This window comes from Miniopterus schreibersii (genome assembly GCF_964146895.1).
Source record: "Miniopterus schreibersii genome assembly, chromosome: 1".
NCBI lineage: Eukaryota > Metazoa > Chordata > Mammalia > Chiroptera > Miniopteridae > Miniopterus > Miniopterus schreibersii.
In genome coordinates this window covers 177,984,789-177,997,641 of record NC_138101.1, presented here as the reverse complement: position 1 = coordinate 177,997,641, position 12,853 = coordinate 177,984,789, and the positions used below count along the sequence as shown (strand labels likewise).

The following is a 12,853-nucleotide window of genomic DNA, read 5'->3' as shown; positions in this document are numbered from 1 at the left end:
TACAGCTGCATAGTGTTCCATTGTGTGAATGTCCCACGGCTGTTTATCCACTCCTCTACTGATGGGCACTTGGGCTGTTTCCAGATCTTGGCTACTGTAAATAACGTTGCTATGAACATAGGGGGGCATATATTCTTTCTGATTGGTGTTTCAGGATTCTTAGGATATAGTCCCAGAAATGGGGTCGCTGGGTCAGAAGGCAATTCCATTTTTAATTTTTTAAAAAAGAGTAGTTTCTTGATATTTAGAGAGAGAGGAAGGGACAGGGAAAGAAACACTGATGTGATGGTACATCAATCGCCTGCCTCCTGCACAGCCCCCTACCAGGGATCCAGCCCACAACCCAGGCTTGTGCCCTGACTGGGAATCGAACCAGCAACCTTTTGGTGCATGGGACAGTGCCCAACCAATTGAGACATACCAGCCAGGGCTCCATTTTTAATTTTTTGAGGAAGCTCCATACTGTTTTCCACAGTGGGGTTCTCTTTTCTCCACATCCTCACCAGCACTTGTTTATTGATGGCAGCCATTCTGGCCGGTGTGAGGTGATACCTCATTGTGGATTTAATTTGCATTGCTCTGATGATTAGTGACATTGAGCATTTTTCCATATGTCTGCTGGCCACCTGTATGTTCTCTTTGGAAAAGTGTCTATTCAGGTCTTTTGCCCATTTTTTTAATTGGGTTGTCTGTCTTCTTGGTGTTGAGTTGTGTAAGTTCTTTATATATTTTGGAGATTAACCCCTTATCCAATGTATCATTGGCAAATATATTCTCTTATACAGTGGGTTTCCTTTTCATTCTGTTGATAGTTTCTTTTGCTGTGCAGAAGCTTTTTAGTTTGATGTAGTCCCATGTGTTTAATTTTTCCTTTATTTCCCTTGTCCGAAGGAGACATATCGACAAAAATATAACTACGAGAGATGTCTGAGATTTTACTGCCTATGTTTTCTTCTAGGATTTTTATGGTTTTCTGACATAGTTATCTTTTATCCATTTTGAGTTTGTTCTTGTGTATGGTGTAAGTTGGTGGTCTAGATTCATTTTCTTGCATGTACCTGTCCAATTTTCCTGACATCATTTATTAGAAACTGTCTTTACCCCATTGCATGTTCTTGCCTCCTTTACCAAATATTAATTGACCATATAGGTGTGGGTTGATTTCTGGGCTCTCTGTTCTGTTCCACTGATCTATATGCCTGTTCTTATGCCAATATCAGGCTATTTTTATTACAATGGCCTGTAATATAGTTTAATACCAGGTATTGTGATACCTCCAACGTTGTTCTTCTTTCTCAAGATTACTGAGAATATGCAGGGTCTTTTTTTGTTCCATATACATTTTTGGAATATTTGTTCTAGATCTGTGAAATCTGCCATTGGTATTTTAAAAGGGAATGTGTTGAATCTATAGATTGCTTTGGGTAGTACGGACATTTTAATATTAATTCTTCCAATCCATGAACATGATATATGCTTCCATTTATTTGTATTTTCCTCAGTTTCTTTCCTCAATGTCTTATAGGTTCCCAAGTATAGGTCTTTTACCTCCTTGGTTAAATTTATTCCTAGGTATCTTATTTTTGTTATTGTTACAATAGTAAATGGGATTGTTTTCTTAGTTTCTCTTTCTGATAGTTCATTATTGGTGTATAAAAATGCCACTGATTTCTGGATGTTAATTTTGTATTCTGCTACTTAGTCAAATTCATTTATTAGATCTAGTAGCTTTTTGGTGGAGTCTATCATGTCATCTCTGAATAATATTTTTACTTCCTCCTTCCCAATTTGGCTGCCTTTTATTTCTTCTTCTTGTCTGTTTGCTGTGGCTAGGACTTCCAGTACTATATTGATTAAGAGTGGCGAAAGCGGACATCCTGTCTTGTTCCTGATCTTAAGGGAAATGCTTTTAGTTTTTGCACATTAAGTATGATATTGGCTATGGGTTTGTCATATATGGCCTTTATAACATTGAGGTATGTTCCCTGCATTCCCACATTGCTGAGAGTTTATCACAAATGGGTGTCGGATTTTATCAAATGCTTTTTCTGCATCTGTTGATATGATCATGTGGTTTTTATCCTTCGTTTTGTTTATGCGATGTGTCACGTTTATTGATTTGTTGATATTGTACCAACCTTGCATCCCTGGAATAAATCCCCCTTGATCATGGTGTATAATCTTTTTAATGTATTGCTGGATCCTATTTGCTGAGGATTTTAGCATCTATGTTCATCAGGGATATTGGCCTATAATTTTCTCTCTGTGTTGTGTCTTTATCTAGTTTGGAATTAAGATAATGCTGGCCTCGTAAAATTAGCTTGAGAGTTTTCCTTCCTCTTGAATTTTCTGGAATAGTTTGAGAAGGACAGGTGTTAGTTCTTTGAATGTTTGGTAAAATTCACTGGTGAAGCCAGCCGGTCCAGGACGTTTATTTGTTGGGAGTTTTTTATTACTACTTCAATTTCACCAGTTGTAATCTGTCTATTCAGATTCTCTGATTCTTCCTGATTCAGTTTCAGAAGATTGTATGTTTCCAGGAATTTATCCATTTCATCCAGATTGTCCAATTTGTTGGCATATACTTACCTGTTCATAATATTTTCTTACAATCCTTTCCATTTCATTGGTGTGAGTTGTTTCTTCTCTTTCATTTCTAATTTTATTTATTTGGGTCCTCTCTCTTTTGTTCTTGATGAGTCTGGTTAAAGGTTTGTCAATCTTTTTTGTTTTTTTTTAATATGTTTTTATTGATTTTGAGAGAGAGAGGAAGGGAGAGGGAGAGAGATAGAAACACTGATGGACTGCCTCCTGTGTGCCCCCAACCAGAGATCGAGCTTGCAACCCAGGCATGTGCCCTGACCTGGCATCAAACGGCCCAACAGACTGAGCCACACTGACCAGGGCTCACTCGTTCTTTCTCTTTCTTTCTTTACTTTTCTCTCTCTCTCTCTCCCTCTCTCTCTCTCTCTCTCTCTCTTTCCTCCTCACCTGGGGACATTTTTTCCATTGCTTTTCAGAGAGTGGAAGGGAGAGATCGAGAGAGAGAAACACAGATGTGAGAGAGACACATGGATTGGTTGCCTCCCTCGCTCGCCTGACCAGGGCCAGGGATCGAGCCTGCAACCAAGGTATGTGCCCTCGGTCGGAATCAAACCAGGGACCCATTAGTCCACAGGATGATGCTCTAGCCACTGAGCCAAACCGTCTAGGGCAGGGCTCTTTTTTGAGTAATTTTTACTCCTAGGTCAACAGCTGACCTAAGAGCATTAATTAGGATTTCTTAAACCCAGGGAGGCCTCTCAAAAGTTTTTCTAAATGGATAACATCCTGAGGCTAATTAGAGAGGGAAATAAAGTTTCAGTCTCATCCTCTCCAACTCCAGACCTATGGCTTTTGGCTATCTTTGGGAGTGACTCTGGGACTTGGGAAGTAGTAACCTCTGCACCCTCTCTTGGGGTTGTTTAATACCACTAGGAACATTTGCTGTTTGTCCCAGCTGAAACCTGACAAAATATTTGAAAGGATTTCATAAATTTAATCAGAAATTTGGCCACGCCCGGCTGGGCGTGGCTCAGCGTTTGAGTGTCGGCCTGGGATCCAGGCAATCAGGGTTCGATTCCCAGTCAGGGCACATGCCCAGGTTGCAGGCTTAAGCCCCAATGACTCTCTCATCATTGATGTTTCTGTCTGTTTCTCTCTCTTTTTTCCTTTCTCTGAAATCAATAAAGATATATTAAAAAAAAAAAAAAAAAGGAATGTGCCCACATTGAAAGCTAATGCCAGAGCCTGATAAGAAATGTACCCAGAGAGAAAGAAACATTCTAACAATGGTGGATGGAGTCATCACTCCTTTGCCACCATTTAGGTGACAACCTAATTCTTTTTCTTTTTTAATTTAATTTTTTTTTAAATTTATCTTTATTGTTGATATTAAAGGTGTCCCATTTTTTCCCCTCATTGACCCCCCTCCACCTTGCTCCCACCTTGCCTTCACCCCATTATTGTCTGTGTCCATGGGTTATGCATATAAGCATATAACTTCTTTACAACCCAATTCTTGAGGTATTAAAAACAGCTGTCCTTATTTTACAAATGAAGTCTTTTTTTAAAATATATCTTTATTAATTTCAGAGAGAGGGAGAGAGCTAGAAACATTAATGATGAGAGAGTCATCATTGATCAGCTGCCTCCTGCAGGCCCCCAGCTGGGGATCAAGCCCAAAACCCGGGCATGTGCCCTGACCGGGAATCACACCACGACCTCTCCTGGATCCTTGGTCGAAGCTCAACCACTGAGCCATGCCCAGCCGGGCCTAAATGAAATCTTTACAGGACCAGAGGTGTGGCTCCAGAAACAATTCGAAGCCTATCAATTCATCTTATGGTCCCCAAATCTCTCCTTTTAATCTCAAAAGGCGTATAAATATTGGCTTTATGAAACCAAAGTCCTTCTAGGAAGAGCTTTCTTTCCCTATACCTGTGAGATGTAAACATAAAACTTCTTTACTAAAAGGCTTATCTTTGCCTTAAGTAAGCCCTGTCCATTGTTTCTGTGCATCTAGGTTAACACACCTTTGAAATGCCCCCTTTCAGACCCTTCCTTCAAATACCTAACCACCCTTTCAGAACCCTCCTTCGAAAGTTTGCACAAGGTAATCTAATCTCTGCCTTGCTTTCTCCTACCTTCATGTAATCTTCCTTACATCCCTCCTTAATCTCAAATGCATAAAAGAAATTGCCAAACTGTCCTCCGAAGCATTTGAGATCTCGCTCCCTGGCATATGGCATCAGTTTTATTTGTGGTAGGGTTTTTTCCCCCATCAGTTTTGGCTCAAATAAAGTCTTATAAAAATTGTCTGAGAAAGAGAAAGACAGAGAGAGAGAGGGAGAGAGAGAGAAAGAAAGAGAGAAAGGGAGGTAGGTGGGGAGGAAGGTAATTGGGCCATAGAACAGGAGAGAGTCCAGAAACAGACTGTGTGTATATGGTAAATGTGACATTTGAGATTAATGGGTCAAGAATGGACTGAAGCCCTGGCTGGGTAGATTAGTTTGTTAAAGCATTGTCCCGATATGCCAAGGTTGTGGGGTTTGATCCTCAGTCAGGGCACATATAAGAATCAACCAATGAGTGCATAAATAAATGGAACAACAAATCAATGTTTCTCTCTCTCAAATCAATAAACAAAAATTTAAAAGAAAGAATGGGTGGACTATTTGGAGAGACACTGTTCAGAAAAAAATAACTGCGCGCACACCATAAATACACACACACACACACACACACACACACACACACATAGACTGAAGAAAAGCATAACCATATAAGAACTTACAGGAAGAAATATAAGAGAAACCCCTGCTCTGTCTCAGGGTAAAGCAGGGTTTTTCAACTTCAACTGCCCTATTGACATTTTAGGGCAGAAAAATTCTTTGTTGTAGAGGGATTTCCTGTGCATTGTAGTATGTTTAGCACCATCTCTGGACTCTACTCACTGGATGAACAGATGTTTAGCACCACTGGATGTTTAGCACTACCACACCAAAGGAGAACCAAAAAATGTCTCCTGACATTGCCAAATGGCCCCTAAAAGGCAAAATATCTTCCATTTGAGAACCATTAGGATAGGGAATGATAGGCAGAAAATACAAAATACACACATAAAAAATTGATATATTTAAACATAAAATTTTAAACTTTGGTTCAACAAAAATGCCACATGGCTAAAGACAAGCAACAACTTTAAAAAGCACTAAGTTGGGAATGAATATTTAAAACATATATAAATGACAAAAGATTATTATCCAGAATAGAAAAAACACTACTATATACATATAAAAAGACAACCCAATATAAATGAGACATTTCTCAAAAGAGGAAATACAACTAGTCAACACTCGTGAAAACATCATCTCACACCCTGACAGGTGTGGCCCAGTTGGGCGTTGTCCTGTGCACCCAAAGGTTGCCGGTTCAATTCCGGGTCAGGCCACGTGCCCAGATTTCAGGACCCATCCCTGGTAGGGGGTGTGCAGGAAGCAGCCGATCGGTGCTTCCCTCTCACATCAATTGTTCTCTCTCCCTTCCTCCCTCTCTAAAAATCAGTAAAATATCTTTAAAAAACACACAACATAATCTCACTAGTAACTACCTGAGACATGCTCACATGCATACACAGACACGTGGAGGATTTTCTATGCCGCACTGTGTCTAACAGTGAAAAACTGTAAGCAATCTACGGAATCGCACATACTAGGGGATCTTGACATCCTATGGAATTTACAGAGCAAGCAGAAAGAACAAGGTAGATCTCCACAGACCTCTACATGTTGGCAAAGCTCTAAGACCCATTTTTAAGCACAAAAAGTCAAGTTGAGTAGGTACGATACATGAATATATCTCATATGTATAAACACCTGTCAATAAATATAAAGAAAAATAGAAAAACACACCCCAAACGGATAACAGTTCTTACTTTGGGGCAAGAGATTAAAGAAGGAAAAATGGAAATGGAAAGACACAGGTCAAAGGGGATCTAGCCTGTGTAAAAATTTTCATCAATGTTTTACAAGATCATATGCATGGACTACAACTAAAATAAATATAGAAGAATAAATGCATTATTAAAACAAGCTCAATGTGGCAAATTAATCGTTCCACCCCCATATTAAACCTTTCTCCCCCACTTTCTAATTCTGATAATTAACAAAACCTTCCAGTAGTTCCTTCCATCCTTGTAATACAACTAAAACATATGACATCATTAATTCGGTGTCTAATGAAAGCGTGGGTATCTGAGAGAGTTCGTCTGCGTCCCGCAGAAGTTTGTTTATAAAGGTTTGCGCTTGTTTATACTTTAATGAGCAGGTATCAGTTTTGTACTAAACAATCATTGACGTTCTAGCTTTGATCTATCCCAGGGATGCGAAAACAGAAAGAGGTGACTGGCCAGCCAGGCCAGAAGCAGCGGGTGTGGCCGCGAGGAAAGGGGTGGTGACAAAGGGGGGCGGGGGTGAGCCCCGCGAATCGCGGCGAGGGAACCGGCACTGGACGCGCAGAGCACGCAGCGCCCAGGGAGTTGCTGGGGCTGCGGCTGGGGCTTCGTTTTTACCGGGTCAGGAAGCCATGAGGGTTTGGTAGGTGCTGCTAAAGAGAGAAAGGGGTGCGAGGGCGCCGCCCTGGGAGGCGTGGGGGGGCCGCGCACTCGGGGCGAGGAAGCCGCGCGGGGGCGGAGAGAGGGGCAGGGCCACGTCGCTCTGGGACCGCAGGGTCCCCGCAATTAGTCGCCCCCGCACACGGTGACATCACCAGCTCCACGACCCCTCTCCTCCATCCGCAGTGGAAACCCCGTGCGCCCCTCGCAAGAGCGGGGTGAAAGGCCTCGCCGGCCTCTGATCCTCACTTACCTGTGGCCCAGATCCCGCCCGAACACCTGCGGCGCCCCACGCTGAAGCACTGGAACCTCCGCCGCCACCTGCGCGCACCCACCCGGATCCACTAGGGCTGCAACCACTTCCGGTCCTGCGAAGGGCTAGGAGGACGTAATCCCAGCTGCGGTGTACAAGTGGGCGGCGCCATCTTGTACGGAAGCTGCGGGGGGCAGCTGTTGCCTCCCCAGTTTCTCTGCTGCTGAACAAAGGTTTCAGTTAAAATTTGAGAGGCTTCATGTCTTCATGAGAAAAGTGGTGTTTTTCGTTTTGTTTCTGGGGTGAAATTTTTGTTGGTTTTGGTTTTAAAGGGAGACGCCCCTGGAACCTTCACAAATGCAGCGTCGGACATCTAATTGTCATTACTAATCAGCTCCAGGAGTGTTTCTCTACTGCAGTAATTAACTGTTAAATAATGAAGGTAAATAGGAGAGACACTTGTTTAAATAATGTATTGCTCATTAGGAGTGCATTTTGTACTATAGCCATTATAATAATTTATGCCATCATTTATAACCACCACAATACCTTCCGTTTATATTTAAAATCGTTCATTCAACCAGTCTTTATCAGCGACTGATATATGCGAGGCCGCTAATGTGCGCTGTGCGCTTTTGCTTTGTCTAGGATGTGTAAGTCCGGAGACATGAGATGTGCACGAACAATGCGAGGTATAGTCATAGCTGCCGTCAGTTGCGTATGCGATCACAGTGTGCCAGGAACTTTGCAAAACACTTTACATATTTTATTTCATATAATCTTCATAATAACCTGGTAAGGCAGTACTATTTTTCATGCCATTTTGCTTACAATTGGGAAGGTTACATAAATTTCTCAAGGGAACAAAGGAAGTAAGCATTGGAGCTGGGAACCACACCTCAGAGTGTCTGCTCGGCGGCTGAGCGTCGACCTGGGATCCAGGCCATCGGGGTTCGATTCCCAGTCAGGGCACATGGGGGGAGGGGCTCGATCCCCAGCAGGGGGCGTGCAGGAGGCAGCCGACCAATGACTCTCATCATGGATGTTTCTCTCTTTCCCTTTCCTTTCCTCTCTCTAAAATCAATTTAAAAAACCCAAAAACCCCTCAGTATGTATGACTGCAAAGCGTGTTGCTCGCACCCTCTATAGTATATTCCCTCCAGTACAGGAAGGAGGTTCTAAGTTCCATTAGACAAGTACCCATAAAGGGGAAATTTCTGGCAGATGTAGGGGGTTAATCCCCTTCATTTTCATCTGCTTGACCCCAAAACACATTAAAAAAAAAAACAAAACAGTAAAGAGTAAATGCAAATAATTAAAACCACAATGAGGTACCATTACCAGAAAGCCTAAAATGAAAAGAAAAAAAAAACTCACAGAAAAGACCAAGTATTGGAAGATTTTTGGGCAGCTGGAACTCTAATATGCTGCTGAAGGGAACATAAAGTGGTACAATCACGTTGTTGAACTGTTTGGCAGTATCCGCTAAAGCTGAATATATGCAAAGCCTCTGTCCCATCAGTTTCACTCCTAGGCGTGTATACCCAACAGAAATGTGTCCCTATGTTCACTAAAAGGACCTGTATAAAAAAGTTCATACCCATACTTTGTACTAGCCCTAAACTGGAAGCCACCCAAATATCCATGCTGTTAGAAGTCGATGTAGTCGTTACTCTTGGAGTAATGACTGGAGAACAGAGAGAGGCTCACCAAGTGCTGATAATGTTCTATTTCTTAATGTGAGTGCTGATCTACATGTGTGTTTAGGTTGCATGTTTGTGGTCACTTTTCTGAATGCACATATACGTCACTAAAAAAAATGTTAATGCCCTGGCCTGGTGGCTCAATTGGTTGGGGCATTGTCCGATACACCAAAAGGTTGTGGGTTCGATTCCTGGTTAGGGCACATACTAGGTGGCATGCCTGATCCCTGGTTGGAGCACATATGGCAGGCAGCCAATAGACGTTTCTCTCTCTCATCAATGTTTCTCTCTCTCCCTTCCTCTCTCTCTAAATCGATAAAAAACATATTCTTGGGTAAGGATTAAAAAATACACTAAAAAAATTTTTAATGAATGTAAATGTGTAAAAATTTTATAAACCCAATGGAAAAAAAAGACCAGGAGAGAAGCTAATAGCAGACAACAAATGTCAATATAATTTTAGAAGATAGATTAGAATGGCAAAATATTGACATTTGAGGGATCCCATAAAGAACTGTCTGAGTCCATAAGCAATCATCCTACATTGAAAGCCCAGTCAACAAGCCCCGTCTGTGTATAAAAAATTTCCAATCAGCTTTTTAGTACTTCACTCTTTGTCTTAGTCCATTCAGACTTTTATAACAAAATACCATTGACTAAGTGGCTTATAAACAACAGAAGTTGGCTTATAAACAACAGAAGTTTATTTCTTATAGTTTTGGAGGCTAGGAAGTCCATGATCAAGGTGCCAATAGATTTATTGTCTGGTAAGTGGCTGCCTCCTGGTTTATAGACATCTGTCTTTTCACTGCGTCCCCACTTGGCCAAAGGGGTAGGGAGCTCTCTTGGGCCTCTTTTATGAGGCGCTAATCCCATTCATGAGGGCTTCACCCTCATGACCTAATCACTTCCCAAAGCCCCCATCTCCTGACACCATTTTATTGGAGTTAGTTTACAACATATGAATTCTGAAAAGACATAGAACATTCAGTGTATAGCACTCAAATATGAAAAGACACTAAGAATCACCAGTCATTGCAGGAATGTCTTCAATACTATTAAGATTTTCTAAGGAACGCGTGCTCTAGCTGGTTTTGCTCAATGGTTAGAGCATCGGCTCATGGACAGAAGAGTCCCAGGTTCGATTCTGGCCAAGGGCATATACCTTGGTTGCAGGCTCCATCCCCACCCTGGTCAGGGAGCATGCAGGAGGTAACCAGTCCTTGTGTGTCTCTTACATCTCTCTCTCTCTCCTTCCCTCCCTCCCTCCCTCTTCCACTCTCTCTAAAAAGCAATGGAAAAAAATACCTTCAGGTGAGGATTAAAAATAAATAAATAAATAAATAAGGAACACTTATAGAACTCCACCCATTTTGATAACACATATTTTTCAAACATACAAGGAAGATTTAAGAAAATTAATTTTGATTTAGACCATTGTGCAACTTACTAAAAATTGGAAGAAAAAAAAATACTGCTATCATACAGATCTCATTCTCTGACCATATTACAATTAAGTTAGAAATCAATAATAAAATGATTATTTTAAAACTCTGTATATTTGGAGATTTAAAAAATAACTGAAAGATCAAAGAAGAAATCCCAATGGAAATTTATAATATAGATTTGAGAGGTACTGCCCTGGCTGGTGTGGCTCAGTGGTTATAGTGTCAGCCTGCACACTGAAGGGTCTTGGGTTTGATTCCCAGTCAAGGGCATATACCTTGGCTGTGGGTTCCCTACCTGCCCCTGGTCAGGGGCACACAGGGGGCAACCAGTCAATGTGTCCCTCTCATATCGATGTTTCTCTCTCTCTCTCACCCCCTTTCCCTCAATTCTACTTTCTCTGAAAAGCAATGGGAAAAAAATATCCTCAGGTGAGGATTAACAGAACAAAAACACTATATAAGAGAATTTATAGGATATAGATAAGTTAATAAACTTATATGCTTTTACACTAGAAAATAAGACTAAAAATTAAATATGTAAGTGATTGGCTTAATATATTAGAAAAAAAAGAATAAATCCAAAATAGTAGAAGAAGGAATATAAAGGTCAGAGAATAAATTAAAATAGATAAAATACAGATGGCCAATGAAACTAAGGTTAGATTCTTGAAAAGACTAATAAATTTCCTGTGAGAATGATCCAGATAAAAGAAAAATGGGAGCAAATAAATAATATTAGGACTAAATCATGTCCTGGCCAGTGTGACTCAGTTTGGTGGGGAGTCCTCACATGCACCAAGAGGTCACTGGTTCGTTTCCCAGTCAGGGCACATGCCCGGGTTTCGGGTTCAGTCTCCAGTAGAGGGTGTGCAGGAGGCAGCTGATCTCTCTCATTAAGGTTTCTTTCTCTCTCTCCCTCTCCCTTCCTCTCTGTTTCTCTAAGATCATATTTTTAAAAATAATAACAATAAGGGGAGACATCACAAAATACAGCAGAGATTTAAGAAACAAGAAAATATGAACAACTTTATGCCAAAAAAATTGATTAGGCAAAAGAATGAAAAGACAAGTCACAATTTTGGAGGAAATATCTAAAAAACACATTTAATAAAGATTTGTTATCCAGAATATACAAAGGAATTTTGAAACTCAACAACCCAATTAAAATTGAACAAGATATCTAAATAGACACCTCACCAAAAAGGATATGTGATATCCAAATAAGCATATGAAAAGATGTTCAACATTATATGTTATTAGGGAATTGCAAATTAAAACAATGAGATACCAGTATTTTATGGAATAACTAAATTCTATTAGAATGGGGAAAATTCAAACACTGACAACACCAAATGCTAAGGCTATGGAGCAACAGGAACTCTCATTCATTGCTGGTGGGAATGCAAAATGGTAGTCACTTCTGAAGGTATTTTGTTCGTTTCATACAAAGCTAAACATAGTTTTACCATACAACCCAGCAATCATGCTCTTAGATATTTATCCAAATGAGTCAAAAACTTAAGTCCACATAAAAACCTGCAAACAAATTTTAAAACAGGTTTAGTCATAAATTGAAAGCAACCAAGATGGCCTTCAATAGGTGAACGGATAACCAAACTCTGGTACATCCATACAATGGAATATTATTCAGTGATAAAAAGATAATGAGCCCAGCTAGCGTGGCTTAGCTGTTGAGCATCGACCTATGATCCAGGAGATTGAGGTTTGATCAGGCACATGCCCGGGTTATGGGCTCTATCCCCAGTAGGGGGCTTGCAGGAGGCAGCCAATCAATGGCTCTCATCATTGATGTTTCTTTCTCTCTCTCTCCCTCTCCCTTCCTCTCTCTGAAATCAATAAAGACATATTTAAAAATAAAAAGATAATGGAGGAAGCATAAAGCCACAAAAAGACATGGAGGAACCTTAAATGCATATTGCTAAGTGAAAGAAACCAGTCTGAGAAGGGTATATATTGTATGATTCCAACTATGTGACATTCTGGAAAAGGCATTCTGGTAACAGTAAAAAGATCATTGGGCCCTGGTCAGTGTGGCTCAGTTGGTTGGGGATCATCCCATGCACTAAAAGGTTGCTGGTTTGATTTCCAGTCAGGGTACATGTGCAGGTTTCAAGTTCAGTCCCCTCTAGGGGGTGTGCAGGAAGTAGCCACTCTCACATCAATGTTTCTCTCTCTCTCTCTCTCTCCCTCTCTCTCAAATAAAAATAATAATAAAAAATATTTTTAAAAATTTGTCTTGCTTTAAAAAAAAAAAAAGATCAGCAGTCACCAAGGC

At 40.8% G+C, this 12,853-nt stretch overlaps 1 protein-coding gene across 3 annotated transcripts in view; it reads right to left on the bottom strand.

The window, feature by feature from the left end:
* The window catches only part of EXD2 (exonuclease 3'-5' domain containing 2), a 31,187-nt gene extending 23,548 nt beyond the window's left edge, over positions 1-7,639 (bottom strand). The window contains exon 1 of one of the 3 annotated variants that reach the window (XM_081131735.1): positions 7,407-7,639. The gene's annotated coding sequence lies outside the window, so the exon portion shown is untranslated. The remainder of the gene's footprint in view (positions 1-7,406) is intronic. The other 2 variants (XM_081131733.1, XM_081131734.1) reach the window with 2 other exon arrangements.
* Between the last annotated feature and the right edge of the window lie 5,214 nt (positions 7,640-12,853).